General features: G+C 37.1%; 1 pseudogene; it reads right to left on the bottom strand.

The window, feature by feature from the left end:
* LOC115423359 (xylosyltransferase 1-like) overlaps window positions 1-14,699 on the bottom strand; it is an 81,064-nt pseudogene that overhangs the window by 35,458 nt on the left and 30,907 nt on the right.

Below are 14,699 nucleotides of genomic sequence, written 5' to 3'. Positions count from 1 at the left end.
ACACACACACACACGCACATGCACACACACACACACACGCACACACACACACACACACACACACGCACACACGCACACACACACACACATTTATTATAAGTATATGAATAAACTTCACTATATGTTTAACAGTACAGTATGTGGAACCTCTTTGTTCATCACCTTTCATTTTAATATCTTCAGTTTTTTCTCACTGTTCATAAATCTTCCTAAATCTGACCTGAAGGTTGGATCGTGTCAAAAAACTAGTTTGTTTCCTTTTTAGATGGAAGTATGTTCTTCCCCCAACATATGCCCAATGGATTACAGAGGTTATGCATCATATTCACAAGGAAGAAATTATATATATATATATATATATTTTTTTTTTTTTTTTTGACAGTCATATTAAACCTGGTCTAATTTGTCAGGGACAAAAATTAATTTTGTTTATCTTGACAAAATGAGACCCATCCCTGACGCTGCTCATCAATCATGTATTTAAGCAGCATTTTTATGTTTTTTTGGTAGGTTTTGATACAGCTTTTTGTACAAATTCAGGACATAATTCCCTTCTCTGATGGAGCCCAGTAACTTTAAGGAAATATTGATATTTATATGTCAAATCTGCATGAACAGGACATCCCATGAGCTATAGCCATGGTGTGTCCCAGTATTTTTGTCCATATAGTTTATAAACATCAACAAATCAGTGTTGAAAGAAATTAAGTAAAACAAACTCTGAGGCATTTTGGAAGCAAAGATAACAATTTAAACCAAACTGACCAATGCAATGATATTTATCCCAATATAAAACTATATTAAACCATTAGTCATTATTGTTTTGTACCCCAGACCCCTGTTAGAAAAGAAACACCTGAATTCAACATGTCCCAATACTTATGTCCTTATAGTGTATGTCCAGGACACGTGTGTGTGTGTGTGTGTTACCTCTGCAGGCAGCAGTGTGTAGGTGTAAAAGCGCTTCATGCTGGTGATCAGTCCGTCTTCAGAGTTCACCACATAATCCACAAAAGGCCTGTTGAGCAGGAACCAATCGGAGCCCCCGTCCACCGCTATGCCCTCTGGGATCTTGCGGTCCCCCAGACGCCACATGTGGGTGTCGCACTCCAAGAAGAGACGGTCCAGACCCTGCTTCCGGATGAAACTGAGACACAAGACGAGCTGTGAGCTAAAAGCTAAAGCTCAACAACAGCCTTTCAGTTCACTTTGGAACCATGAGTCAACACTAACGCTGAAGATGACAGAAAAAAGAAGAACTCTGGGACTCACCTCCAAAAATGTGCAATAACGCTGTACAATGTGAATTATGTGCAATAAGTCGTTCAGTAATATTCTGCACTTTGTGTAAAATCCTCTGTTCTGGCAATAACAAAGCAGTGTTTATTCATGATTTATCCAAACATAAACGCACTATTTTTATATAGAATTCAGTTCATAGACAGACATACTGTTAATATTGTGTCTATTCACAGTTTATGTCTATTTCTATTTTTATTCTACTTTTAGTCCTATTCTTACTTTACTTTTTGTAAAATTTTATTTTCTATTTTCTTATCGTATTTTTACTTTTTGTGATTTTACATTCGCTCTATTAATTTCAAATTATTGTTATTATTATTATTTTTTTAAATATTGTTCTCATTCTAATTTAATTATACACACAATAAAGGCTATTGTATTGTATTGTATTCTAGATTCTATCACTCATTCATTAGTGTCTGAGCCTAAAAACAGAACATAGAGTTTCACCATCTGAATAAAACTACATTAGAAAAGAGGAAAATAATGTAATATTTCTACACATGTAGGTAACAAAGCTGCACAACTCTTGAGTAAAATGGTTGTTGACATCATAAGTGGACAAAGCAGAAAAACTGTCAAAAAACCCTAAAAAATTTAGAAATATTTGAACATTTTAACTTGAAAAAGCACTCATTACAACTCAGCTTAAAGGCTGGAAGCTGGAAATGGTGATAAAGTGACGGTGGAAGGTCCATCTTACCGTGCGTTGTCTCTGCCGTGAGATTTGATAAAGTTCATGTTGCGGTACTTGGACAGGAAAGACACCAACTGTTCATTGGTCCTGAAAAGAGACAGAAGCTGTCAATCATCAGTTCAGCCAATGACATAAAGCATGCTTGGGTAACTCAGACATATGTAGTATTCAAACCTATGAGGTCACAGATGTCAGAATATGACTCAACACCTTAATGAGATTGTTGATAGTATAGAGGAGACAGGAAACAAGGGCATGTGGCACCGAAACTGGCACAAGAAACCAGCACTTAACGGATCATTCTGGTGATTTTCATTGTGTTAGAAAATTATTATTTAGTCAGAGCACAAAAAATATTTTAGAAATGTAAAGGTAGAACATTTGAAATCATAGTCATGGATAAAAACTAAACAAAATCAATGTTGAGAGAAATGAAGTAAAAACCATCTTTGAGGCATTTTGGAAGTAAAGATAACAGTTTAAACCAAATTAATCAATGCAATGATATTTATCCTAATATAAAACTATATTCTGACGTTTATCATTATTGTTCTGGATCCCAGACCCCTGTTAGAAAACAAACACCTGAATTCAACGTGTCCACATACTTTTGTCCATACAGTGGGTGTAGGTCTGCTGTCCTGGTGATGCTGACTGTTTCCTCTGTGCCACACAGAGTCACTGACTGATGGAGAATAATTTGCATAGTGACATAATGTGCATGTTTAAAACCCACTTCATACAAGGTTGTGTGACTTGTTTCAGAGCTGAACATTTACTGTAAACCACTGAAATACCTCTGAAATTCCACTGGGGTTTTCACTGTTATTGTCAACATGACAAGAGGAAAAAAAAAAGCCCAGCCACAACGTATAATGTCCTTTTTTTAGTGCTTAAGTAGGATTTTTCACTTTAACAGATGCACGTCAAAACAGAATACAATTAAATATGTGAACCTTTTGAAACAATGCACTCCAGTCTTCCATGTAAGGCAGTGGTTCCAACCTTTTCTGTCTCGTGACTCCATTTTAACATCACACATTTGTGGCAACCCCAGACATTGAAAACGGAATAGTCTGCTATACTATGTTACAAAAAACGTTAATGTTAGAGGACATTTAGTCTGTATCATGTCTGTTATTGTGGACAGAGGCAGTAAATCCAGGTGTAGATTACTGCACAAAGGCTCAGGATCTGTCCAGTCAGTCCAGCTGGGATTTACAAGGAGGACAATTAATACTGAACAAACAAGAACTGAAACTATGAATTATGAAAGAGCTGCAGCATCTGAAACTGACCACAGTGAACATGTGACACAAACAGAACCACAGTGCTGCAGTTTCACACTCAGTTTGTCATGTCTGTTATGGATTGTCTCTGTAAACGCACCATATATTTTTTATTGGTAAGGGTTTTTTTTTTTTTATTATTATTATTATTTACTAGAAATTCCAGGTGACCCCACATGGGGTCCCGGCGCCAAGGTTGAAAAACATCGACGTATAATGTCCTTTTTTTAGTGCTTAAGTAGGATTTTTCACTTCAATGGAAACAAAACAGAATACAATTAAATATGTGAATCTTTTTAAACAAAGGATCTTCTTGGATTTACAAGGAGGACAATTAATACTGAACAAACAAGAACTGAAACTATGAATTATGAAAGAGCTGCAGCATCTGAAACTGACCACAGTGAACATGTGACACAAACAGAACCACAGTGCTGCAGTTTCACACTCAGTTTGTCATGTCTTTTATAGATTGTCTCTGTAAACTCACCATATATTTTTTATTGGTGAGGAGGTTTTTTTTTTTTTATTACTAGAAATTTCAGGCGACCCCATTTGAATTCCAAGTGACCCCACATGGGGTCCCGACCCAAAGGTTGAACAACACTGACATATAATGTCCTTTTTTAGTGCTTAAGTAGGATTTTTCACTTCAATGGATGCACGTCAAAACAGAATACAATTAAACATGTGAACCTTTTGAAACAATGCACTCCACTCTTCCATTTAGGGTACTTAGAGTGTTAGTGTTGGGGCCAGCTGGAGCGCTTCATTTACTGGCCTGGTCCTCCAGCTGTGTGGCCTGAAGAGGAGGCGTGTTGGTCTAATGAGCAGACAGGAAGACGGAGGACAGCAGACAGACGGATGGCTTTGATTGCATTTGATTACAGTGGTCAGGACGCACCGCAGGCGTGCACTGGTGGGCATGTTTGTGTTCATGAGATTACAGTCTGACTTAAGCTGCTGAGCCTCTCGTATTCAGGCCGCCCTGATCAGACTTCGAAGAATTACAAATTCTCTCAAGAGCCGAATTAGAAATAACTAATGTGATTTCTTCAGCTTTAAATAAAGGCTGTATTTACCCAGCTACTTTGTCCAACTTAGAGAGCAGCGTTTCATCATCCAGCCCACAGGGTGCTGAATAAGCTGCACAGTAACGAAGGGATTTAATGGATCTGATTACCACAGTGATGAATAAAAGCCTGATACAACCCAGCCCCAAATACACTGTAGCAGTTCTGTCAAACTCATTCTGCTTCAGTTCCATATTCAGCCCAGTTTGATCTGCAGCGGGCCAGAACCAGTAAAATAATGACTTAATAACCTATAAATAATGACACAGCCAAGTCTTTCTTTTTGTTTTAGTACAAAAAAACCCAATTAAATTATGAAAATATTTAGATTTTACAAAAAATATGTGAATAAGCTGAAAAAACAGAAATTTCAATTGAAAAATTAGTGCAATTATAACAAAATTATTTCTACATGTACATTTACACACAGTGTTCCATAAACATTTGGGAACAGGCAGAATATTGTTCACATTTTGGAGTTTGAACTAAAATTCGAACAGTTTCTATAATATTCCATCTGTTATTATTATTAACACAACTGCAGATCCCAGTGGATCCATAAATGCACCAAACATTTAGGAACAGGCAGAATATTGTTCAAACTGCACATTTCAGGTTTTTCATCTTTGTTTTTATTTATATATTTATTTGTATTTTATTGTGAAAGAATAGTTTTGTAAATGTAAATATTTTCACAGTGTAATGTTATTTTTTTCACTTATTTTTTTTCCACATAAAAAAATAAAATAAAAAAATAAATAAAAATAATTAAAAAATTAAAACTTAAAAAAATAAATAAATACAATTAAAATAAAAAAAATAAATAAAAAATATATTTTTCACATAATTTTTCACAAAGAAAATGTGTGGTTGTCATTCTTTCTGGGTTATTGTGTTGTTCTTCTGACTGTAGATCACACTGGTCTGTATGTGGAACCTGAACCAAAAGGATTTGGAGAATCCTGGACTGTTCAGGTTCATTTATGCACTTTCACCCTGCAGGGCCGGAATGGAACCTTTGGGGGGGGCAGATTTGGCCCCCAGGATGCATGTTTGACACCTGTGCACTATATGGACAAAAGTAAGTGGACACGTTGAATTCAGGTCTTTCTTTTCTAACAGGAGTATAGTGGGATAAATATTATTGCACTGGTTAGTTTGGTTTAAATTGTTATCTTTGGTTCTAAGATGCTTCAGAGATGGTTTTACGCAACTTCTTTCAACATTGATTTGTTGATGTTTATAAACTATATGGACAAAAATATTGGGACACATCATGACTTCAGCTCATGAGATGTCCTGTTAATGCTGATTTGACATATAAATATTAATATTTCCTTAAAGTTACTGGGCTAAATCAGAGAAATGAATTATGTTCTGAATTTGTACAAAAACCTATATCAAAACCTACAAAAAAAAAAAAAATAATAATAATAATAATAAAAATAAAATAAAAATGCTGCTAAAGTACACGATTGATGAGCAGTGTCAGGGATGGGTCACATTTTGTCAAGATAAAGTTAGTTTTTGTCCCTGACAAATTAGACCAGGTTTAATGTGACTGTGGGATTCAAAACAATAAAGACAAAATGTCACAATATAGTTTTATACTGGGATACATTTCATTAGGTTTTGTTTAAACTGTTATCTGTTTCCAAAATGCCTCAGAGGTGGTTCATTTCTCTCTACACTGATTTTGTTTTTATCCATGACTATGATTTTAAACGTTCTACCTCTAAATTTCTAACATATTTTTCATGCTCTGACTGTAAATAACAATTTTCTACCACAACTAACCATCTACTTTCTTCACATCTCACTGAGGAAAAAAATCTCCCCTTAAACTTCAAGGAAATATTGATGTTTATAAACTATATGGACAAAAATATTGGGACACATCCTGTCTACAGCTGTAAGATGTCCTGTTGAGTTGATTTAAGACATAAACATCTATATTCCTTTAAGTTTAATGGGAGATTTTTCTACGTTAATTTTATTTTAATTTTTTTTACATGTTTTCTCAACATTCTGTGCTGTTTATGTTTCACTAGTGTCAGCTGGAGGTCAAGTCCGACATTCAGAGTTCATTTGTTGAAAACTTTTTATTTTTTGTCTCTCAAAGGCAGATCTGCTGTAGTTGTGTTTAAGCAGTTACACTAACAAGACCATCGGAGCATTCTGTCCTGAACTTCATTAAAATAACTAGAGCATGGGTGTCAAACTCATTTTAGTTCAGGGCCACAAACTGCCTTTTACCTGAACTATATACATGTATTTAGAGCATTAGTCCTTCAGAAATCAGTGAACAGTCTCAGTCAGTCGGTACTTTCAGTAGCTGGTTCCTGTTTAGGTCTTTGGGTTAAGGAGTTGAAATTACTTTATGGTGTTTATTACAATACAGTTCATGGATGTGGTCCATGTTTTCATGACGTTCTGGTTTCATTCCTCGTTGTTTTCTAACTCTACCCACTTGTTTCTATAAAAATAGGACCAGTGTCCCTGTATCTCACCAACATGTTCTATTAAGAATCAATCCCCAGTTGCGTTTGTGAGGCTGTCAGGTTCTGTCTGTTCCAGTCCTGTGGTCTGGATGCAGGAGATCAACATCCCAACAGAAGTGGGCGGTACTTTCACTGGAGGAGAACTCAACTAATTCAAAGTCCATATCTGACTTCTATCAGTGATCAATGGGAACTATACTGACATCTGTAACCATTTACATGTTAAAAACCATCAAAATATGGACAATTATAAGGAAAGGTACATTTGTCACAATTCAAAAATTCGCAAAAAAATTCTCAAAACTGTGAACAAACTTTGTAGACATTATCAAAAGGAAGACACATATACAATTTGAAATGAATCCAACTGTCAGTGAAGATGTTTGAAGAAACTGCTAACAAAGACGACAACGAAGACACAGACGGACAAAGTGCCCTCCCACCAGCTCACAGCTAATCAGTATGTTGATTGGCCATGTCGTGCATCTTTAGGCTTCAAAACTGCAGTTTACAACCAATGGGAGTCATCATGGGAGGTTCTTCCACTATTTTCCCATTGTATATGTTTAGCATTAACTAGTGTTAATGAGTCAGATTCATTCACATATGTAATTAGGTCTCGTGTTTCTGGAAGTAAGACACTGACTTTGACAGAACATACAGACAAAACACATGAAAGTAAATTTACCTTTTTTTTTTAAAATTTTTTTTATGTAAGTGTAAAAGGGTCAATTATTTCACAGCAATGTGGGTATGTAGATGATACTGTGTGTTGTTATAATTACACAAAACCTGTTCATTTTATGTGAATTTCTTCTGGTTCGTACCTGACATTATGGGCCTCCCAGTCATATGTGGAACTGCCCGCTAGAACTAGAGTTTTGGCACCTTTACCTCTGCCCTTTTGTTCCAGATCTCTATGGCAGAGGTAAGCAGCCGTGCAGTCGGGGAAAATTTTTGGTTTAGCTTCTGCTAATTTAATTTTTAAATGAACTGACTGGTTCAAACTGTAGGAGGTGCTTATGATGTGCTAGAACATACCTCCGTATCATTTGGTTTGTGTAGGGGCATGTTTTACAGGGGTCGCTGACTGGAGGTTGTTCTGCCTACTCCACTTTTGCCAGGTATGCTGTATTTTGTTTTAATAATTTCATATATTTGCCCTTTTGTTCCAGATCTCTATGGGGGAGGGGCTTGTTTTATGGGGGTCGCTGACCAGAGGTTTTTGTGTTTTATGCTATTTTTGTCAGGAGCCGAAAAAACAATAAACGGAGACTGCCTCCAAAGTTATATGTGCAGGTCTCATCCTTCAAAAAACACAACACACTGTCCGACACCACCGGTTACATAAGTACAGAAAAAATCTACTTTGTTGCAGTATTGACCATAATTTGTCCTTACTACCCCTGCCTTACACACAGTCTGGACGTCCACCTCGGCTGTAGACTAGGACGTCCTCTGCACTTGTTAACTGAGAACAGAACAGTACAGGCTTCAGCTCCAGATCTGACCTGTTACTTCTCCATTACAAACCAAATCCTCTGTTTGTGCACAACAGCAACTGAACTCTTAACACCTCCAGTGATCTGGAAAATGTACACCATAAAGGCTAAAACTGCATCTGTCAAGTTGAAACAAGCTGAACTGAAGACACACTGTTGTCTTTACGAGCTGCAGCTTTCAGACGGAAACTTAGATGAACCCAAAGCAGAAAAGAAACAGCAGCAGGTCAACAGTTTCCACACGTTTGGACGTATATATTATGAACCGCACACAGAACCGTCCACATGTTCTAATGATGTCATTGCTATTGATGATGACCTATGGATTTTAGCTTGGAGGGAATTGAACCGGTCACTCCATCAGGGCTGGGATATTGGTGTGCTGCTGTTGGATTTCAAACCTTTAAGGGGAATACACACAAGAAAATACAAAGCCTTGAAGATGTCCATATTCCACTGGTTAATGCACTCTGATTTAAGGAAACATGGCCGTTTCAGATCACCAGGATCTGTCTGTGATCTAATGACATTTTTGAGACAATAAAATACTTCATTTGTATGAAATCATGAGTGACTGTGTCAGTACTGATGTCTGCCTCCCTGTTTTTTTTTTATTTTTATTTGTACTTTATTTTACAGGTAAAATCAATTGAGAACAGCTTCTCATTTACAGTGATGACCTGGCAAGAGTCCCCAGCAGACAGAAACAAAACAGAACAAAAGAAAAACGGATAAAAGGAAACAGTACAGATGAATCCAAGACTCACAACTAATGGTGGAGACACTATGGAGTTAAAAACAACATAAATAAGCACTACACTGTAAAAAAAAATCTGTAATTTAACAGAGTTTTCACTGATTATTTTATAGATTTTTTCTGTATTTTTCAGATACAGGAAAATATCAATGAAATGACACAAACAGACTGTGATTTTACATGTCAAATGGAAAAGAACAGGAAAAAACTGGAACTGTGAAGAACCAGAAAATTTACATTTTTTAAAAGAAAGTTTTTCTTTTTTCACAGAAAAATACCATTAAAATACATTTGCAAATATATCATAATTTCACAATTATTTCTTTTATATTTATGAGATTAAACTGTTAATTTAAAGTTTAATACTATAAAATAAATAAATAAAACCAGATAAAATTACTGACAGTTAACGGTAACACAAGTATTTGTTCTGTCAGTTGAACCAGACTTGTTTGTTCATTGACAAATATCTTGTGTAATTACAGGAGGTTTCACAACAAAACTGTTGAATAAATGTATTTTTGTGAATGTATAACATGTATAAGCACTGATAAACTGTCCAAATACAGTTTTTATCAGTGGATTGGACAACTGAGTCTCACTGAAAATTATTTATATATGTATATTTATAGGGAATTAGGTTGTTTTAATACATGTAAATATTCTTTATTAAACATTAAGAAGTCAAAAAAAAAGAAACAAAATCTCATGTAAAATTAGCGCAAAAAACTGTATTTTAATCATGGAAAATTAATGTATTTTTATGAGATGGTTATTTTCTGTTATTTTACAGTATTTTTCCGGCACCCCCGCTGCTGGAATAATACCGTTTTTTTACTGTTTTTTTTTTTTTTTTACAGTGTAGAGTGTATAGGGAGAGAGCAGAAAAGGAGTCAACATGTGCAACAGTCAACTGGAACGTTGCAGTTTCTGTTTAAATGTACGGAGTGATGGGTGAGCTGAAAGTTTAAGGGGGTTTTGAAGGCAGTTCCAATCATCTGCTGCAGCAAAATGAAAGGAGTTCTGGCCAAAGACAGCGCAGGCTTTTGGAAGAAGTAAACTGCTGGACCTGAGGTGGAAGTTATTGTGGGAAAGGAGCAAAAGGTTGGAGAGGTATGGAGGTGTTTTCCTTAGAAGACACTGGTGCTCATATCTGTGTGATATTTGGCTTTATGACCTTTTCATTAGTGACAATGTCAGGTGATTTTGAGCCAAGTCACCACGTGGTTTACTACTACAGTTCTGGACAGGTGGACACACACAAAAAATGACCTTTAATGCAGTTAATGCAGAAACAGGAAGTTTGACAATGAGGTTAGTTAGAGTTACACACGTTTTTTTCAGACTTAGAAACACATTTAGTTGAGAATGCAGCCAGGAGGACAAATCTAGAGCTGCGGATAAAAATCTCATCACATGGACTCAAACTGTTTTAGTGGCATGAAAATGACATTAAATATAAGTCCTACATGCAACATTTGGTTGGACTGCCTTTACTTTCACTGTTGTGAAACCAAACTAACCAATGGCATGCAAGGATATTTATCACAATAAAAAACTATATTATGATTAGAAATGTAAGCATATGAAAATTTCATACTATGGTTACTGTGACCAAAATTATCACAGTTATCATTATTATCAAGGTATTATTGAAATTGTGCTCAAAATGTTCAAAAAGTACTAATATACACACTGAAAGAATTTTAACCAAGTGTTATTTTGAAAAAAAACAACAAAAAAAAACCAAGCAAAATAATTGGTACAATGTCCCTTCTGTGTCAGAAACATTCCAATATTAACCCTTAGTGGTCTGAGCCTATTTTGTCTGTTTTTCAGTCCTTTTGATTTGGCCTTTATATACTATAGAAACAAATGTTTACTATACCCATGTTTGGGATCTGTTTTTCTATATCATCTGTCTATTATTTTTTCTCTTTAACCTACTATAAAAACACAAAAGGACAAAAACACACAAAATATATAAAATCCAATTTGAAAAATGTATATAATTTACTGCATAAATAACACACAGATGCTTAACGAACCTTTTCACAGACTTTAAAAGTGAATATTGGTCCCAAATACTAGGTATAGAAAATTAAAATTGTAATAAATTCAAACTATACTCAAATATTTGACATAAAAGCAGATCTGTACATAAGTGTTTTCTCCAGAAAAGTGCGGTAATCAAACACAGTTATCATGAGAATTAGAATTTAAACGGTAATAGTAACCATCTGTGATTTTACCGTGGTTTATCATTATACCGGTAATCATTACATCCTTAATTATGACATTAGTCATTATTGTTTTGCATTCCAGACCCCTGTTAGAAAAGAAACACCTGAATTCAACGTGTCCACATACTTTTGTCCACATAGTGTAGCTCTGGGGGGTCATTATGAGACTTCAGAGGTCAGGCTTTTGTTTAGTGTTTCTTTCTGTTTCCTACAGATGAAATATGTCATACAGTTTGACCACAGGGTTCAATTAACAGTGAATTTGACTCATTTTCAGACGACAGTGGAGCTCCACCGCACAGACGAGGACCATAAATCTGGTAACACCTGCACAGACAGGACCGCCGTCACACACAACACCAGCAGCCACATCAAATACTGCAAAAGCCAATGCTTTTATTACTGTCAGCCTCTTTAGTGCAGTGGCCCAGAGGTGCAACACCTGAGAAAAATTATCCACCAGAAGAAAAAAAAAAAAAATTATCCACTAAATAAACATCCACATCCACCTGTGGGGTGGGGCGCTGTTTACCCAAAGGTCTCTTGCTTTAAAATTAAGGCCACCACAAAAAATAAAAGCATAGGCTGAAAATTTTAAAGGCCTTCAGCTAATGTGGCTAATGCTAACGAAGTAACCCACCAGAAGTGGAGGCTGGTGTGCTAAAAATAAAGTTATTTCAAAAACAGGGGATAATTTTTTGGGCTGTTCTCTCTTTTTCTTAACGTGGATAAATTTTGGGTTGTTGTCTTTTTTTCTTATAGTGGATAACTTTTGGGCTGTTCCCTTTTTTTTCTTGTCATGGATCATTTGTTGGGCTGTTGCACCTCTGGGCCACCGTACTTCGGAGTATGGAACGTCCTCTTCACTTCTGTAAATCAGCTGTGAGTATTTCCACCAGTATAGATGGTCTGTCATCCCAGACCTGCATTAAGAGGACTGTGCTTTAGAGCTCCAGACTTCAGTCCCGTGTGCGTCAGTTCACTGGGAGCAGATCCATAAGCTCTTAAATAAACCCGGCAGGACTGAGGATGCTGTTAGCGGCCATTAGCTGACAAAGTGCTTTGACAGATCAATGCGTGGTGTGTTTGGCAGGAGCTGGACATGATCGGTAAAACCGCTGCAGATTTTTAAACCTTAATGCATCAAGAGGAGAGCTACAGCTAATCATTAATTTAGTTCTGGATTAATGCACTGGTTATTTACTGGATGAATGGTTTCCCTTCAAAAAGGTAAAACAGTAAAAAAAAAAAAAAAGTGACATCTTTACTAGGGCTGTTAGAAAATATCAGTTCTGCAATATATCGCAATATTTAATTTCACAATACTGTATCGATATTAAAAAGTACTGTATGGATATTTTTAGGTATTTATTCAAATGCAGATATTGTGGAGGTTCATTTTTGTTTTTCTTTCCTGTTTATATTTTATTTAATTATTATTTAACACTCTTTTATTAAATACTGTTCGTTCCTTTGTTGGGATCGCACAAAAATCCTGTTCTGATGTTAGTTGTGAACTAATAGAATCTGAACATTTGAACAGGATCTGAAACTGGAATGTCTGTAAAACAGAATTTCAGTTTGAACACAGTTTGAACATTTGGTGACAGAACATTAGATCCTGTTCTGATCAAATATAAATGTGTTTAGTATTTGTGCAGATTTCTGCTGGAATTCAATTCTTCCAGGAAAAAATCTCAAAAATATATTAAAATCTTAAAAAAAAAAAAAAAAAAAAAAATATATATATATATATATATATATATATATATATATATATATATATATATATATATAAATGAATGTAAAATTAATAAATGATAATAAAATAATTAGCGATATCTTAAAAATCTACAAATACACAAAATATTTAGTATGAGGCAGAATACTGGTACAATTTTACTCACTTCTCTTAAGAAATTTCATATTGTTCATATTTGTTCAGGTTATTCACATTTTTTGTAAAAGGATAGTCTGTAAATGTTAACATTTTTGTGTAATTTTACTTTTTTTTTTTACACCAAAATAAAGACAAAAATTTGTGTTTTTCATTATTTATAGGTTGTTATGATTATATTTCACTGGTTCTGATCCACTTCACATTGAATTGACCTAAAATGATTTTCACATCCTTGATTGTTAACATCTTCAGTATAATTTTTATATTTCATAAATTCATCCTATAGGGGCCGAATTGGACCCTTTGGCGGGCCGATTTTGGACCCCGGGCCGCATGTTTGACACCTGTGCATTATTCTGTTCCCAAAATTCTAGTGTGAAAGTAAAACTAAGCAGACCAAAGGTTTAGGACGCAGGAAAAACTGGACTCTTGGTTCGGACCTCAAACAATTAAGTGTAAAAATCCCCAAAGACAGGACTCCACCCCCACAGACAGGACTCCACCCCCACAGACAGGACTCCACCCCCCACAGACAGACTCCACCCACAGACAGGACTCCACCCCCCACAGACAGACTCCACCCCACAGACAGACTCCACCCCACAGACAGGACTCCACCCCACAGACAGACTCCACCCCACAGACAGAACTCCACCCCCACAGACAGAACTCCACCCCACAGACAGGACTCCACCCCCACAGACAGGACTCCACCCCCACAGACAGGACTCCACCCCACAGACAGGACTCCACCCCACAGACAGACTCCACCCCACAGACAGAACTCCACCCCCACAGACAGAACTCCACCCCCACAGACAGACTCCACCCCACAGACAGGACTCCACCCCCACAGACAGGACTCCACCCCCCACAGACAGGACTCCACCCCCACAGACAGGACTCCACCCCCCACAGACAGGACTCCACCCCCACAGACAGACTCCACCCCACAGACAGGACTCCACCCCCCACAGACAGACTCCACCCCACAGACAGGACTCCACCCCCCACAGACAGACTCCACCCCACAGACAGACTCCACCCCACAGACAGGACTCCACCCCACAGACAGACTCCACCCCACAGACAGAACTCCACCCCCACAGACAGAACTCCACCCCCACAGACAGACTCCACCCCCACAACAGACTCCTCCCACAGACAGGACTCCACCCCACAGACAGAACTCCACCCCCACAGACAGACTCCACCCCCACAGACAGACTCCTCCCCACAGACAGACTCCACCCCACAGACAGAACTCCACCCCCACAGACAGAACTCCACCCCCACAGACAGACTCCTCCCCACAGACAGACTCCACCCCACAGACAGACTCCTCCCCACAGACAGACTCCACCCCACAGACAGGACTCCACCCCACAGACAGACTCCACCCCACAGACAGAACTCCACCCCCACAGACAGACTC

Source organism: Sphaeramia orbicularis, chromosome 8, assembly GCF_902148855.1.
Source record: "Sphaeramia orbicularis chromosome 8, fSphaOr1.1, whole genome shotgun sequence".
Lineage (NCBI taxonomy): Eukaryota > Metazoa > Chordata > Actinopteri > Kurtiformes > Apogonidae > Sphaeramia > Sphaeramia orbicularis.
This window is presented reverse-complemented; position numbering and strand designations above follow the sequence as displayed.